The 15,952-nt window shown below is 40.8% G+C and overlaps 1 protein-coding gene across 1 annotated transcript in view; it reads right to left on the reverse strand.

Moving 5' to 3' along the window:
• RAF1 (Raf-1 proto-oncogene, serine/threonine kinase) overlaps window positions 1-12,889 on the reverse strand; it is an 82,838-nt gene extending 69,949 nt beyond the window's left edge. The window contains exon 1 of the mRNA XM_037050863.1: window positions 12,506-12,889. The gene's annotated coding sequence lies outside the window, so the exon portion shown is untranslated. The remainder of the gene's footprint in view (window positions 1-12,505) is intronic.
• Between the last annotated feature and the right edge of the window lie 3,063 nt (window positions 12,890-15,952).

The raw sequence follows: 15,952 nt of genomic DNA on the forward strand, positions 1-15,952 counted from the left end.
AAAATATACTTAAATGTTTTTAAATACACACTAAGTGAAATAAGCCAGCCACAAAATTATAAATACTATTATTCCCCTTATATCAAGTACTTGGAAGAGGCAAATTCATAAGCGAGAATGTAGAAAAGTTTACCAGAGCCTGGAGATAAGAGGAATGGGGACTTATTGTTTAATGTGTACAGGGTTCTGTTTGGGATGTCAAAAAAATTCTAGAAGTAGTGGTGATGGTTGCACAATGTTGTGAATGTACTTAATGCCACTGAATATAAATATGGTTATACAGTAAATTTTATGTTATACATATTTTACCCCCCACCACCAAAAAAAGCCTTAGGTTAGGGGGCCATTTTATACTGTCAGACAGCTACATAAATACTAGTCATGAATATCTTGATTTCTACTCTCACAAGTCACATTCCCATTCTAATTCCAATCCATAATCAAGTTAAGGAAGGTAGAAGAGCATCATTTATCCCCTCATTCTCTCTGGTTAAAATGTTCTTCCATGTATAAAGCTTATGAATGCAGAAAGAGAGAGCCAGCAGACAGGGCCAATGAGTTGGGGAGCTCTAAAACAGGCAAATGTCCTCAGAGGCTGGCAGTGAGAACCCAGAGCACTCTACAGATAATGCCCAATAGAGGGGGAAGCTAAATAAGCAAGGTAACTTTTTCAAGAAATGTCCTAAGTTACAAAGTTCCAAGTATGAGTTTGATTAAGTATATCCTCTTTAATTGTAAGCATCTGTGTGTGTGATGGGCCGTAGGAAGGTGCTAAATCCACAGGTGATAAACCTCTGACTCTCCACTCATTCAATTAATATTTGTTATACAATCAAGACAAAGTTTTAAGAACTGAAGATTTATAAACAAGAGTAAGACATGTCCCACTTTTAAGGAGCTTAAGTCTAGCCAAAGATATAAGACATCTATACAAAAATTTCAATTCAATAAACATTATTTAGCATCTTACATTCAACAAATTGAGCTACGATCAGAGGCTGGCCACTGTGCTAAACTCTAGGTATTCTAAAGTGATTAAGTTCAGTCCTATAAGAAGAGAGACATAAACAACAAAATATATATCACAATAAAAAAATCATATAAAGTCTACAGTGCATAGTACCAAAAAAAGTACTTACATAAATCATTTAAATTTAAATAGACAATATCATAGAACCTCCTCTCTTTTTTTTGAAGATTTATTATTTATTTTTAGAGAGAGGGAAAGGGGAGAAAGAGAGGAAGACAAACATCAGTGTGTGGTTGCCTCTAACGCACCCCCTACTGGGAACCTGGCCCACAACCCAGCCATGTGCCTGCCCTGACTGGAAATCAAACCAGCGACCCTTTGGTTCCCAGGCCCACACTCTATCCACTGAACTACACCAGCCAGAGATCATGGAGCCTACTCTTCAGTGTTGGAATTTAGATTCAATGCTTTCAAAGCACACGGGCCTGAGCCCTCGGCCTCTTAAAACAGCAGTCCCCAAACTTTTGGCACCAAGGACAGGTTTCTCCATGGATGAGGGAGATGGGGAACAGGAGGAAAAGCTCAGGCAAGTTCCTAACAGGGGTTTGGAGAACCCTGTGTTAAAGAAAAAAATTTAATATATTTTATTGATTATGCTATTAAATCATCCCAATTTTCCCCCCTTTGCTTCTCTCTGCCCAGTACTGCCCTTCCCTCCAGCATTCTCTCCCCCTTAGTTCATGTCCATAGGTCATGAATCTAAGTTCTTTGGCTACCCCATTTCCTATACTATTCTTAACATCTTCCTGTCTATTTTGCACCTACCAATTATGCTTTTTAATCCCTGTACCTTTTCCGACACTCTCCCCCTTCCCTGCCGCAGCTGATGATAACCCTACAAATGATCTCTGTATCTATGATTCTGTCCCTGTTCTCGTTCTTAAATTTTTTAGATGCAGTTGTTGATAGTTGTGAGTTTGTTGTCATTTTACTATTCATATGTTTGATCATCTATTTCTTAGATAAGTCCCTTTAACATTTCATATAACAAGGGCTTGGTGATGATGAACTCCTTTAACTTGACCTTATCTGGGAAGCACTTTGTCTGCCCTTCCATTGTAAATGATAGCTTTGCTGGATAGAGTAATCTTGGATGTAGGTCCTTGCCTTTCATGACTTTGAATACTGCTTGCCAGTCCCCTCTCACCTGAAGTTTCTTTTGAGAAATAAGCTCATAGTCTTATGGGAACTCCTTTGTGGGTAATTCTCTGCTTTTCTCTCGCTGCTTTTAAGATTCTTTCTTCATCTTTAACCTTTGGCATTTTAATTATGTGTCTTGGTATGGTCCTCTCTAGGTCCAACGTTTGGGATTCTCTGTGCCTCCTGGACTTGTATGTCTATTTCCTTCACCAAATTAGGGAAGTTTTCTTTTATTATTTTTTCAAATAAGTTTTCAATTTCTTGCTCTTCCTCTTCTCCTTCTGGCATCCCTGATTGAGATGTTGGTACACTTGGAGATGTCCCAGTGGCTTGTTATACTATGCTCGTTTTTTAGAATTCTTGTTTCTTCTTGCTGTTGTGGTTGAATGCTTATTTCCTCCTATGTTTCAAATTGTTGATTCGAATCCTGCTTCCTCCCTTCCACTGATGGTTCCCTGTAGTTATTCTTTATTCTTAGTGTAATCTTCATTTCTTCTTTTATGTTGTTGCCACACTCAATGAGTTCTTTGAGCATCCTGATCACCAGTGTTTTGAACTCTGCATCTCATAGGTTGGTTACCTCCATTTCATTTAGTTCTTCTTCTGAGGTTTTGTTCTGTTCTTTCACTTGGGCCACATTTCTTTGTCTCCTAAATATGGCAGCCTCCCTGTCTCTGTTTCTGTGTATTAGGTAGAGCTGCTTTGACTGTCTTAGTAACATGGTTGTAGAAAAGGCATCTGTAAATTGTATGGGGCAGAGCCTCAGATAATGAGCAGGGCAGGGCAACCTGCTTCACCGCTTTGTGTCTCGGTTTGGGGAGGGCTCAGAGAGGGGGCAATGCTGCTGCCTGGCTTCTGGAGATGTGCTGGGCACTTGCCCCATTTCCAGTCACTTCACCCACTTCCTGAATGCAACTGGCACCCGTCCAGCTGTTGCCTGGATGGTGAGTCCCACAGTGGGTGGATGTGGGTAAATTCTAAGCCCATGAGTGCCCTTTAAACAGAGTCTCCTGTAAATCTGGCAGTTTCATCTGCCACCTTAACCCCCACTGGTTTTTACAATTAGAAGTTACTGGAATTTATCTTCCCAGTGCTGGACCTTGGGCTATGCAGTCTGGCCTGCAGCTAGGATTGCTGGCTCCAAAGGTATCCCTCCCTATTTTTTTCCACCACANGTGGATGTGGGTAAATTCTAAGCCCATGAGTGCCCTTTAAACAGAGTCTCCTGTAAATCTGGCAGTTTCATCTGCCACCTTAACCCCCACTGGTTTATACAATTAGAAGTTACTGGAATTTATCTTCCCAGTGCTGGACCTTGGGCTATGCAGTCTGGCCTGCAGCTAGGATTGCTGGCTCCAAAGGTATCCCTCCCTATTTTTTTCCACCACACATGAATGTGGGACCACCCATTCAGCCACTGATGTGGCTCTCCACCTGTTTCCACAACTCTACCCCTCCTACCCATCTGAATGAATGTGGCTTCTTTAAAACCTTGGTTGTTGAACTTTCACACAACTTGCTTTTCTGACAGTTCCGGGTGTTATGTTTTGAGATCTAGTTGTAATTCTTTCTATGGTTGTGTGAGGAGGCTAAGCAATGTCTACTTATGCCTCCATCTTGACCAGAAGTCTGGAAATTTTTCCCCCACAAATATCAATAAAGATTTGCACATTGACTTAGAAGCATTCTTTTGAGTTTATAATCTAACAGACTGGTAAACTCATAATTACTGCATGACAAAGGACATAAAAAATAAATGCAAAGGATTTTAAAGGGCTAAAGGAAATAATAGTAAGTGAGAAGAGAAAAAGATCAGGAAATGATATTTAGAAGATGGGTATTCAAAATGGCATTTAAAAGAACAGATAAAAGGGAGAAAATAGTGCCAATCTCTCTTCATTAGATAAAGTCACTTAAGGCGGGAACTTTCTTTGTTTGTCCTGCACTAAGCACAGTAGCCTGCACCAACTGAAGTGCTAAAAAATGGTTTCTGAATTCTACTAAAGATAGTATGAGGAATCCATGTTAGCAAGACATAGAAGCAAGAACTGTATGCTTACTCTGGTAGGCACCAGGAGACTCTTGGAAGATTTGCACAAAAAAGTAAGGCCATCACATCCACCATTGAATATTCTTGTATTGTCATAAAAAAGATACAAAAGATTACCCCAAAACATATTTCCCTCCATGAAAGAAAGATGGGTAGCTGGTGAACAAAAAGGAAGGTAGCATTACTCTGCACAGCATAACTTTCTGTATTCATTTAATTTTGTTGGCATGTGACTGTATTATGTATTTTAAAAATTACTAAAATTTAATTTTTTCTCAAATCTGTACATTAAGGAAGTGACTCTGGCAGTAATGTGGATAATGAACTGGCATAGAAAGAATAACAAAAAGGAGTTCAGTTCAGAGGTTCTAGCAGTCAAGACAAGTAATAATAAAAGCCTGAACTAATCTGAAGTAGAAAGTAGTTGAAAGAAGCTGAGAAATACAGTTTCAATGCAGTCTGCCAGTGACTGAATTTTGGAGTGATGAAAGGGCCAAACCATGAACTGAACTGACTTTTTATTAAATATGTTTTTCTATTTTAAAGGCAATATGTTCAGAGAATATGGGGAACTTCCAGCCAAGATGGAGGAGTAGGTAGACACACTGTACCTCCTCATACAACCAAAATAAGGACAATAACAATTTAGAAACAAAAAACAACCAGTACCAACAGAAAACTGAACCATACGGAAGTCCAACAGCCAAGGAGTTAAAGAAGAAACATTCATCCAGGCCAGTAGGAGGGGCAGAGTCAGGCGGCTGGGCAGAAAGGGGGCCTCGGCAAAGTGGTGGCTGGCAGACCCCAGGCATGCAAGGAAGCAGCAGGTGGACCCAGAGAGGCAGCAGATTGTAGAGAGGCACAGTGTACAAGGTGGCTAGCAGACCAGGAGGTCCCACATTAGCATACAGATAAACCAGGCAAAACTAGGGAACAAGACATACCACGAAACCCAGGGTCCCAATGCGGGGAAATAGAGCCTCAAAACACTAACTGAAAACACCTGTGGGGGGCTGGGGTGCCAGGATAAACTCCCAGCCTCACAGGAGAGTTCGTTGGAGAGACCCACAGGGTCCTAGAATGCACACAAACCACCCACACAGGAATCAGTACCAGAAGGGCCCAGTTTGCTTGTGGGAAGTGACTGAAATCCACAGAGCGCCACTGTTCCCTCTTGGACCCCTCCCCTACATACAGCATCCCAACCCAGCAACGTGGCTTATCTCACCCTGGTGAACACCTAAGGCTCTGCCCCTCACTACATAACAGGCACACTGAGACAAAAAAAATGGCCCAAATGAAAGAACAGATCAAAGCTCCAGAACAAATACAGCTAAGCAAAGAAGAGATAGCCAACAACATATCAGATGCACAGTTCAAAACACCAGTAATCAGGATGCTCACAGAATTGGTTGAATTTGGTGGCAAATTAGATGAAACAATGAAGGCAATGCTGAGTGAAATAAAGGAAAATCCACAGGGAACCAACAGTGATGGGAAGGAAACTGGAACTCAAATCAATGGAGTGGACCAGAAGGAAGAAAGAAACATCCAATCGGAAAAGAATAAAGAAACAAGAATTCAAAAAAATGAGGAAGAAGCTTAGGAACCTCCAGGACATCTTTAAACATTCCAACATCCAAATTATAGGGGTACCAGAAGAAGAGGAAGAGCAACAAATGGAAAAGTTATTTGAAAACATAACAAAGGAGAACTTCCCCAATCTGGCAAAGGAAATAGACTTCCAGGAAGTCCAGGAAGCTCAGAGAGTCTCAAAGAAGTTGGACCCAAGGAAGAACACGCCAAGTCACATCATCATTACATTACCCAAGATTAAATAGAAGGAGAGAATCTTAAAAGCAGCAAGGGGAAAAGAGACAGTTACCTACAAAGGAGTTCCCATAAGACTGTCAGCTGATTTCTCAAAAGAGACCTTACAGGGAAGAAGGGGCTGGAAAGAAGTATTCCAAGTCATGAAAGGCAAGGACCTATATCCAAGATTACTCTATCCAGCAAAGCTTTCATTTACAATGGTAGGGTGGATAAAGTGCTTCCCACATAAGGTCAAATTAAAGGAGTTCATCATCACCAAGCCCTTATTATATGAAATGTTAAAGGGACTTCTCTAAGAAAAAGAAAATAAAAAACATGAACAGTAAAATGACAGCAAACTCAAAATTATTAACAACCACACCTAAAACAAAAACAAGAACAAAAGCAAACTAAGCGAACAACTAGAACAGGGACAGAACCACAGAAATGGAGATCACATGGAGGGTTAGCAACAGGAGGAGTGGGAGGAAGAGAGAGGGGGAAAGGTACAGCAAGTAAGTAGCATAGATGGTAGGCAGAAAATAGGGGGAGGGTGAGAATAGTATGGGAAATGTAAAGTTAAAGAACTTGTAAATATGACACATGGACATGAACTAAAGGGGGGGAATGTGGGTGGGGGGCAGGGTGGAGGGGAGTGAAGGGGGAAAATGGGACAACTGTAGTAGCATAATCAATAAAATATGTTTAAAAAAGAAAAAAGAATATAGGAAGTATAAGGGGAACGTTATCTTTTTTAAGATTTTATTTATTTTTATCTTTAGAGGGGAAGGATAAGGAATGAGGGAGAGAAATATCAATGTGTGGTTGCCTCTCATGCATCCCCTGCTGGGAACTAGCCCACAACCCAGGCATGTGCCCTGACTGGGAACTGAACCGAAGTAAGGAACATTATCTTTATGTCTACTGTTTACTGTTTAGCAACCACTGTTAACATCTACATGTATTTTTTTCCTATGTGTAGGCTTTAAAATTTTTTAAGAGCTTAAGATATAATTCATATACCATACAACTCACGCACTTAATGTACAATGGTTTTTATTATATTCACAGAGTTGTGCATCCATCTCTACAACCAATTTTAGAACACTTTCATCACCACAAAAAAGAATCCCCTATCACAGTCACTGCCCATTCCCCACTCCCTCCAGCTCCCGGCAACTACTAATATACTGTCTGTCTCTGTGGATTTGCTTATTCTGGCCATTTCACAAAAACGGAATCATACAATATGTGGTCTTTTCTGACTGGACTCTTTCATTTAACATGTTTGTTAAGGTTTACACATGTTGGAGAATATATCAGTACAACATTTCTTTTTGTTACTAAATAATATTCTACTGTATTAAGATGTATATACAACTCTGATTATTTCAGATACATAATTTTGTGTTCAGCATTTTTCATGTCATAAAAGTTTCATATATGCCATATTTAATGAAAAGCATAGTGCCCCATCAAGTGGCTGTACCTCAGTTTAGGAAATCACTTTATTATTGTTGAACATTTGAATTCTTTCTAGTTTTTTCTATTGTAAACAAACTTTGTTAAGTCAAATGGGAGCTCCTTTCTGAATGGTCTATCTGGATCCAGACAAATGCCTCTCCCAGAAACTCAGCTTCCTGAAGAAACCGACCACCAAGAACAAGAATCATGTTCTTCCAAGGGAAACTCAGGTTTTCACCTATCCCAAGCCTCTGTAAAGGGTAGATGTTAAAAGCTATCCGAGGCTGAAAAGGATGTCTCCAAAATACCCATTTTAAAAATAAAAACTCATAATTGTAAAGATATATTAGCATAGTTAAACATTAACTAGCCTGACTCTTCCACCAGAAATGTACATGGATGGAGAAAGGTAAATACTTCATCCAAATGTGATGCCTAGTATTAAGTAGCATTACTTAATAGTATTATTTCTTCAAAGAAATAATAGTATTATTATTTCCGTAACAGATTGAAATAAGATAAACGGGGAAAAAATCTTAAGTAAAACAGTAAAGATGTACTTACTCTTGCTACCAAATGACAGTAAGTGTAATTCAACAAGTAGAAAGAAGAGAAAATGACACTAGTATAGTCCACAAGGTCCTCAGAAGCAACCAGACATATTAGGTTTTTATTGCCATTGATGGTCGCTGCCTACTACTTCCCATTCATTAACCAAAAATGTAAACAATCTCTAAAACACAAACTAGTTTTAGGATTATTAATCCCCACCCAGTAAAATCCCTTAGAATCTAGTCTAAAAATAAAACTATGTGTCAAGTGTTCCTCAAGAAAAACTATGTACACTGATTGGAATGTGAAGCAATTAATACACTTTGTGAGTGATTTGCCAAAGAGACTTCAGACAGTCTGGGCCAAAACCAGTAACAAAAAAAACAACACCCACTCGACATTTTCCTTGGGTAAATTGAGATCCTAGGAGTAATTTTAGAAGAAAGGCTAACATCTGAAGCTAACTGCTAAAATCACTGAGATCCATACAAGTATTCCAGGAGAAATGAAGGAACAGATGACTCAACCAGTATAAAATTAAAGATGAAAACTTTACTTCATAATTAAGGAATTTTTACTCAACTTTAAGGCAAGAATAAAACATCCAGCCTTTATAGACAAGGTAGTTTAGTTCTAAACATCAAGCACTAACTGAATTTAACACAAATATCTAGTATTAACCTAGTCTGGTAAATAAAAATTTTTATCCATACATACACATATGTGAACCCACAAAATAAGGCAACACAAACCCTATAAACCCATCTTAAATGAGCTCAGTGTTCCCTGATTTCCAATTAATTTAGTCAAGGTGAGCAATTTTCCAACTACAGTTATTTGTTTTGAAAAAAATGAGACTTCCATGAGCTGCACAATTTAAAACAAAAAACCTTTTCAAGTCAAAGCACAATTTTGTGGTTTCATAAACCCCCTACTGTCACATTGGTCCACTGCCTTTCAAAGGCAATATTTAAAATTCTCTTCTGCAAGTCAACATTAAGGCATGCTGTTTGGCTAACAAGCTCCTCCCAAGACCAGGATTATTATGTATGGCCTATTATGTTCCTAACATACAAACAAAAGCACTCTCTCATGTAACATTTTTCTATTTTTAGGCAGTAAGTTACCAACAAAGTTTTTTCTGAAATTAAAATGTAACACAATCATACATCTAACAGACTACTTGAAACAGTAATTTGAAGTTATTAGTTATATTTTCCATTTAACAAGTAATCTAGTGGTTCTGGAAAAGTCAAATTTAACTTGCAAGAAGTTGTTTAATCTTCACAGCAAACTTCACAAATGGCATGTTTTTTTTAAACATAACAAGCCACTTTTTAAAAATATTTATTTATTTATCTTTAGAGGGGAAGGGAAGGAGAGAGGAAGAGAAACATCAATGTATAGTTACTTCTCGAGCATCCCCTGCTGGGAACTGGCCCCTGGCGGGAACTGACCTGCAACCCAGGCATGTGCCCTGACTGGGAATCGAACCATAATCGTCTTATTCACAGTCTGTGCTCAATCCACTGAGCTACACCAGCCAGGGCTGGTATGTTTTAAACTAAAAGGAACTAGTTTCAAAGCAGCTGTAACACATTACTTGGTATTTAATCATTCTGTTTCATCTTTTAGATACTTTTCATCATAAATGACCAGCTTATTTAATCTGCTTCTCAGTGTTTTCTTCTGCTAAACCAAATTCCGTAACATGTTTTAGTGTACTTCACTTGAGCCTTCTACTTTGAAGGCATACACATTTTTTTTCAATTATTGACAAGAGTTTTACAAGACTAAGCATTCCCACTACAATTTATACTACGTACCTAAAAGATAAGCTTTTACAACAGAACAGTAACAGGTTTATTTTCCCAACTATCCAGTGTTCAACTGAGTCAAATATTTCTGGTGAATTTAAATAATTTAGTCCTTGAAGTGGTAAGAGTGGAAACAAGCCAAAAGAATTTGTTTAAATTAAATTTATGGGGGCAATATTGATTAATAATATTATATGTTTCAAGTGTACAACTTTATAATTCATCATCTGTATATTCCACTCTGTACTCACTACCCAAAGTCTTGTCTTCTTCCATCACCATCAAAAGAATTTTAATATTCTTCAGTGGTATATAAGCATCACAACCCAAGAAAGATTTAGGAACTGTTAGCTGAAGTCTGTTAATATGATAAGAATCATCACTTTCACACAACACTGATCATAGCACAGCTATTTTGGGGAAATCATGTTCATAGAGCTAAAGACCTTATAACTGAATTGGAATCCATGGAATCAACCCAAAGAAATAGTTTACTATATAAAACACACTTACTAAACTAAAAATACCCACTAGCAGTCTACACTTTTTCAGATGTTTTATATATTCTGCCAATTTCTATATGACTGAGGAATTCGGTTTTTATGATCAACAGCCATTTAAAATGTAGTGAGTGCAGGGTACTACATTTATAAAGTCGACAGTTTTGTGGGCAAGTTTAACTTGAGAACAGAGATTTTCAACCTTATTCATCCATAGCATACACAAACTACTATAATTCTGCACCACATCAAAAACTATGTTTTAGCCAATAGGTATAAAATAGGTATAATTTTGATTAAATTCACACAGGACAGCTACTGTTGTGTTGGCTGTTGTCATTTTTTTTTAATTTGACAATCTAAGAGACAGTGCCTCCGATTAAATAGTCGACCGTTGCACGTTTTAAAAATTCTTGCAGCACATGCCGCACGCCAGTTTCAAATCGCTGTTTTAGAAGAATATTCTGCAAGAATCCCTAGGAATATGAGTTCAGTTTATTCACTGTGTAAGGCACTTATTAAAGACGTACTCTCTAATCAGGTAGCAGTTGGTTAGAGCCTTGTCCCACCCAATACGCCAAGGTTGAGGTTGGATTCCCTGTCAGGGTACATACCAGAATCAACCAACGAATGCATAGATAAGCGGAACAACAACTCTGTGAACAAGAATGGCGGTCTCTCTCACCCCTTCTCCATCTCCCGCTCTAAATCAGTAAATAACTTTTTTTTAACTGTTCTTAACTGGGTTTAACAAAGTGTATCTTTTCAATTACTATTACCTTCAACATCACCAAAAGAATAGAAATTAATTATCAGCAAGAAAAAAAGCAACCCTCATTTAAAATAATCCAAATTAAATATAGTTCGCTATCTTCAACAAAGATCCTTCACAACTTTTAGACAACTTTTCTTTCAAACCCTCATCTCTCACCCACTTCCTTCCAGCACCCCCGACTATCTACTTGCTGCTCCCCGAACTCATCCCAACTCCAGCATATCTGTGCCTCTGTACCAGCTGTTCCCTCGCTTTAGAATGCCCTCCCCTCCTCCTCACCTGGTGTGCACTTACTCATCAGTCTGAACTCGTGAAAGTCCCCTCCACCGCTAGTTTTGCGGACAAGCCTCCGCAACTCCCTCAAGGAAAAACTAGTTCCAAATTCCCAGAACACTTGGTAAGTCCATCCCTATCACCGCGCACTGTTTTTCATGCCTGAGGGGGAATGGAGGACAGACGCCCTCCACTCAGCCCACAAAGAACAAGGCAAGCAGAAATGATCAATGAACGTGCGCTGAATTCATCCCCACATCGATTAAAGTGATCCTCTAGAACCCGGTCACGTCTCAAGGAGACATAAGAGATCCTATCATTCTTCCCACCAGAGAATGAATACCAGAGGGCACACCCAGAGCTCTGGAAAGAGAACAATGAATGAACGAGGGCCGCCTCGCCTCTCCTGAAGTCCAAACTCCTCTCCGGGCATCGCCTAGCGCTGCAGAGGCTCTGCAGCTGCAGAACCGAGGCAACCTGGCAGATCTCACTCCACACAAAAGACAGCCCTGGCTTCTCATCCCAAAGCATCCCAAAGCCGATCGTCACTATAAGCATCTCAAAGCTTTCACTGGTAACCCACAGAGTCCTGAAAACCCGTGGCGAGGTCTCTATGCCTTTGTGGTGGGTCACTGACCCATATCCTCCTCTTGTCCTAGATTCCTCTCGTCTTCCCTAAAAAGGGTATCACTTGAGTGACAGACTTTGAGAGAAGATGCAAGCCTGGGTCCCCCCACTCTAGGTCAGAAAGAAAAGGAATTAGCCCATCTAAGTAATAACACAATACGGTGCAGCTGTGGGCGGATTTTCCCATTGCCAAAATTATGAAGAATGCGCACCAGGTACAGGGGTGGCGCTGGCACGTTTCCCCGAAACACAAGTAAATTACAGTGGAGATGTGGGGAACTCAGCTCGACGGCCATGACACCGGGCCGGGGCCACCCAGGATGTCAGCGGGTTGACTGGGGCCCTCCACCTACCAATTGTGAGGCCACTCCGTCAGCGCTGCCCAGTAGGGGCGGCCAGGGAACCAGCCCCTTCAGCCCCGCCGCTGGGCTACCCCGGCATCCAGGGCCTGGCCCTGCCGCTTACCTGAAGGAGCTTGGCCGCCTCCGTTTCCCGTCGTCGGGCAGCAGCTTCTGGGCCGCTCCTCCTCCCCGCAGCGGGTGAGGGAGCGGGAGGCGGTCACATTCGGCGAGTCCCCAGCCCAGGGGACGGGGCCCCGGGCAGCCCCCGCATTGTCGCACTTGCACTCCGCGCTTCAGGGCACACGCCCCAAAGCCCGGCCAGCTGGCCCTCTCTGGAGAGAGGCCCAAGGAGAGCGGCAGGGAACCCTTTCCGTCTCACGCTGCTCGTCCCCGGCTTACTCCCGCCATCTAAAATGGCGGCCTCAGCGCCGGCGATGAAGAAATTCTCGGGCGGCCCCGGCTAGCGAGCCCTCGGCTCGGTGCTCCTCCTCCCGACCTGAGGCGCCACTGGCTCTCTGCTTCTGTGTGAGTCGGCCTGGCACCCAACTTCGAACTTGGCTCGGGCATCTATTGCTCTGGCCTGCACTCAGAGCCCTCCTCCTGATAAGGGGGTGTGGCCTCGTGATGGAGGTGGTCGCCATTTTGGAGAAGTGGAAGTTGCAGGGCGTGTACTTGAACAGCCCTGGGCTGAGGCTGTCAGCAGTTGAGGAGGGCCAGAGATTGGCTGGCACCCGGGAATCTTAAGGCCTAGACCGGGGAGGAAGGCCACCTTGCCAGCATCACAAGGCCCGGAAGTACCTGAGGATATTCAGCAGTAGGAGACTTGTCAACCCATCCTCTCCGGAGTCACACATTTGGGATGTCGAATCGCAACTTCACCACTTACCGGTTATGTGGGGAAGTCCCTAAACTTTTCTGAGTCTTAGTTTCCTCATCTGTAAATTGAGGTTCCTTTTACCCCATCAAATTGGCAAAAAGTTGAAAAGACATATAGTCTGGTTCATAGTAGACGAAACCTGTTGTCCCCCCCTCCCTCAATCAGTACTGGCAGGAATGGATATCTGGAGGGCAGTTAATTATCTATTGACATTTTTAACGTGCTTACCATTCCAGGAATTCCACATCTAGGCACTAATTCTAAAGAAATGTGTACGTACATGCACAAGAAGGTATATGCTAAGATGTTCACTGCCATATTGTTTGCATTAGTGATACACTCGGAAAAACGTGAATTCAATAGGAAACTGGCTAAATAAATGGATCTACCTCCCCAATATGGAAGATCTGTTTTAAAAAAATGAGCTAGATCTATGTACTGATTTTTTAAAATTCCAAGACATTAATATATTTTAAAAAGTAGAACATGTATGACATTTATTAAAACACAGGCACGCAACTGCTGTGTGCAACATTAAATTTCTGAGAGTGTATTGTGTACCACATATTATTCTAAGTATTGGGAAATCAATAATCAAAAGCCCTGCCTTCTAGTAATGAGAGGCCAAAAGAAAGTATAAATAATATTCAGGTAGTAATATGTCCAATATAAAGAAGAATGAAGTGAAGCAGGATGAGATAATGATAGGAGTGTGGTCCAATATAAAAATAAATGCAGGGGGAAAGATGAAAGCACTGAACACGGAGGAGCCATGAGGGGATTTTTTATAAGAATAGAAATAACGAAATTTAATCACATAATCTTGAAGATCTAATTGGCTTTATTGAGTGATTCATGAATTGGGCAGCATCCTGTCTAGCAACTAGAAGGGTATCCTAAGGGTACAAAATGGAAGGTTTTTTATAGGAAGAAGGGTGGGGCAAGAGAGCTATTAGTGAAAGAAAAATGATTGTTTTCAGGTATGGACATCTTTTCTCTGGGCTTAGAGAAGGTGAAGGGTTTTTATGATGCAGATTGTTTCTTTCCAAGGGGAATGGAGAAAGCCCATGTGACACATTATTGGTACTTGACCAGAAAATTCCAGACTGGTTAATTAAGATTGTGTCTGGGAGAGGTTGAAACTGCAGATAGATCAGGTATTAAATCTAAGATTGGTAACATGGACTTTTAGCGGAGTGACACATTTTGGGCCTGGGGTGTTTGTTTTCTTTAATATAAGAGTAACACTTCACATGATTAAATGAAATAAAACATGGAAAGCACTTAGCATAGAGCCTGGGTTTTGAAACTTCAGTTTGTGGAGTTTGACAGCCTAGGTTCAAATTTGGACTCTGCCACTTCCTCATCTGTGACTTGGAAAACTCATTTAAACCTCAGTTCTTCAGTTTCCTCATCTGTAATGAAAACACGATACTACCCATCTGTTAGCATTGTAAGGCTTTAGTGAGTCTAAGATTCAAAGCATTTGGAATAGTGCCTGGCTCATATTAAACATAAAAGTGTCAGTAGTGATTACTGTAGCTGTCTCTTATCATCATTACTATTTAGGGCAGAGCAGCAAAGCCACCCCTGCTGAGCCCTAGGCCATTTCAGTTGACCCAGCTGATATTTGCCCAGCACTTCCCAGCTTAGAAAGCTTAAGGAACCTCTGCCTTACTCGAACCTCTCAGCTAGCCAATAAGAGTGGCTACTGAATTTTTGTTTTGAAGTGAAACTCACATAACATGCAATTAACCATTATAGTGAATAATTCAGTGGCATTCAGTACATTCACAATATTGTGCAACCACCATCATCATCTAATTCCAGAACGTTTCCATCACCTCAGAATACAACCCCTTAGCCATTAAGCAGTTTCTCCCCAGCCCATCCCCACTCAGCCCCTGGCAGCCACCAGTACGTGTTCCATCACTTTGGCTTTATCTGTCCTGAATATTTCATATAAATAGAGTCATATAAAATGTGACCTTTTGTATCTGGCTTCTTTCACTTAACACATGTTTTCAAGGTTCATTTATGTGGTTGCATGTTATCAGTAGTTCATTGCTTTTTATAGCTGAATATGTAAATAACACATGTTTATCCATTCATTTGTTGATGGACATTTGGGCTGTTTCCATCTTTTGGCCATTAAGCACAGTGTTGCTATGAGCATGCATGTATATGCACTTTGAGTACCTCTTTTCAATTTTGTTCAGGCATATACCCAGGAGTGGAATTACAGGAATCATTTTGCACTCCCACTGTGTTGCATGTCCCCACTTTGAAACCTCTAGTTTGGTGTGTTGACCTAAGAAATGTCAAAACCTGTACAGAATTTTTATAAGAGTCTATTTGAGCCAAACTCATGACATATGCGGGGAAGCAGATCTCAAATGCTCCAGAAAATAACAGTGTTGCCATTTCTTTTATGCATTTGAAATTAAGGAGAAGACCATGAGGAAGATTACAGGGAGGAAGGAGAAAGCAAAGTGGAGATTGGGTTACAAGATTGTCGAAAGGTAGACTCCTGTTTTCAAGGAGGGATCTGAAGGAGTGCATTTCAAAGGTATGTTTACCTACATGCAAAGAAACAATAGACAGGGCTTGCTTAAGGCAAAGATAAAACTTTCAGTAAAGAAGCTGTATGCCTGGGCCGTGACTACCACCATAGCCTGCTCAGGAATTTATGAT

The sequence above is a fragment of the Sturnira hondurensis genome, unplaced genomic scaffold (genome assembly GCF_014824575.4).
Source record: "Sturnira hondurensis isolate 20B ecotype Veracruz unplaced genomic scaffold, ASM1482457v3 Scaffold0000867, whole genome shotgun sequence".
Taxonomy (NCBI): Eukaryota; Metazoa; Chordata; class Mammalia; order Chiroptera; family Phyllostomidae; genus Sturnira; species Sturnira hondurensis.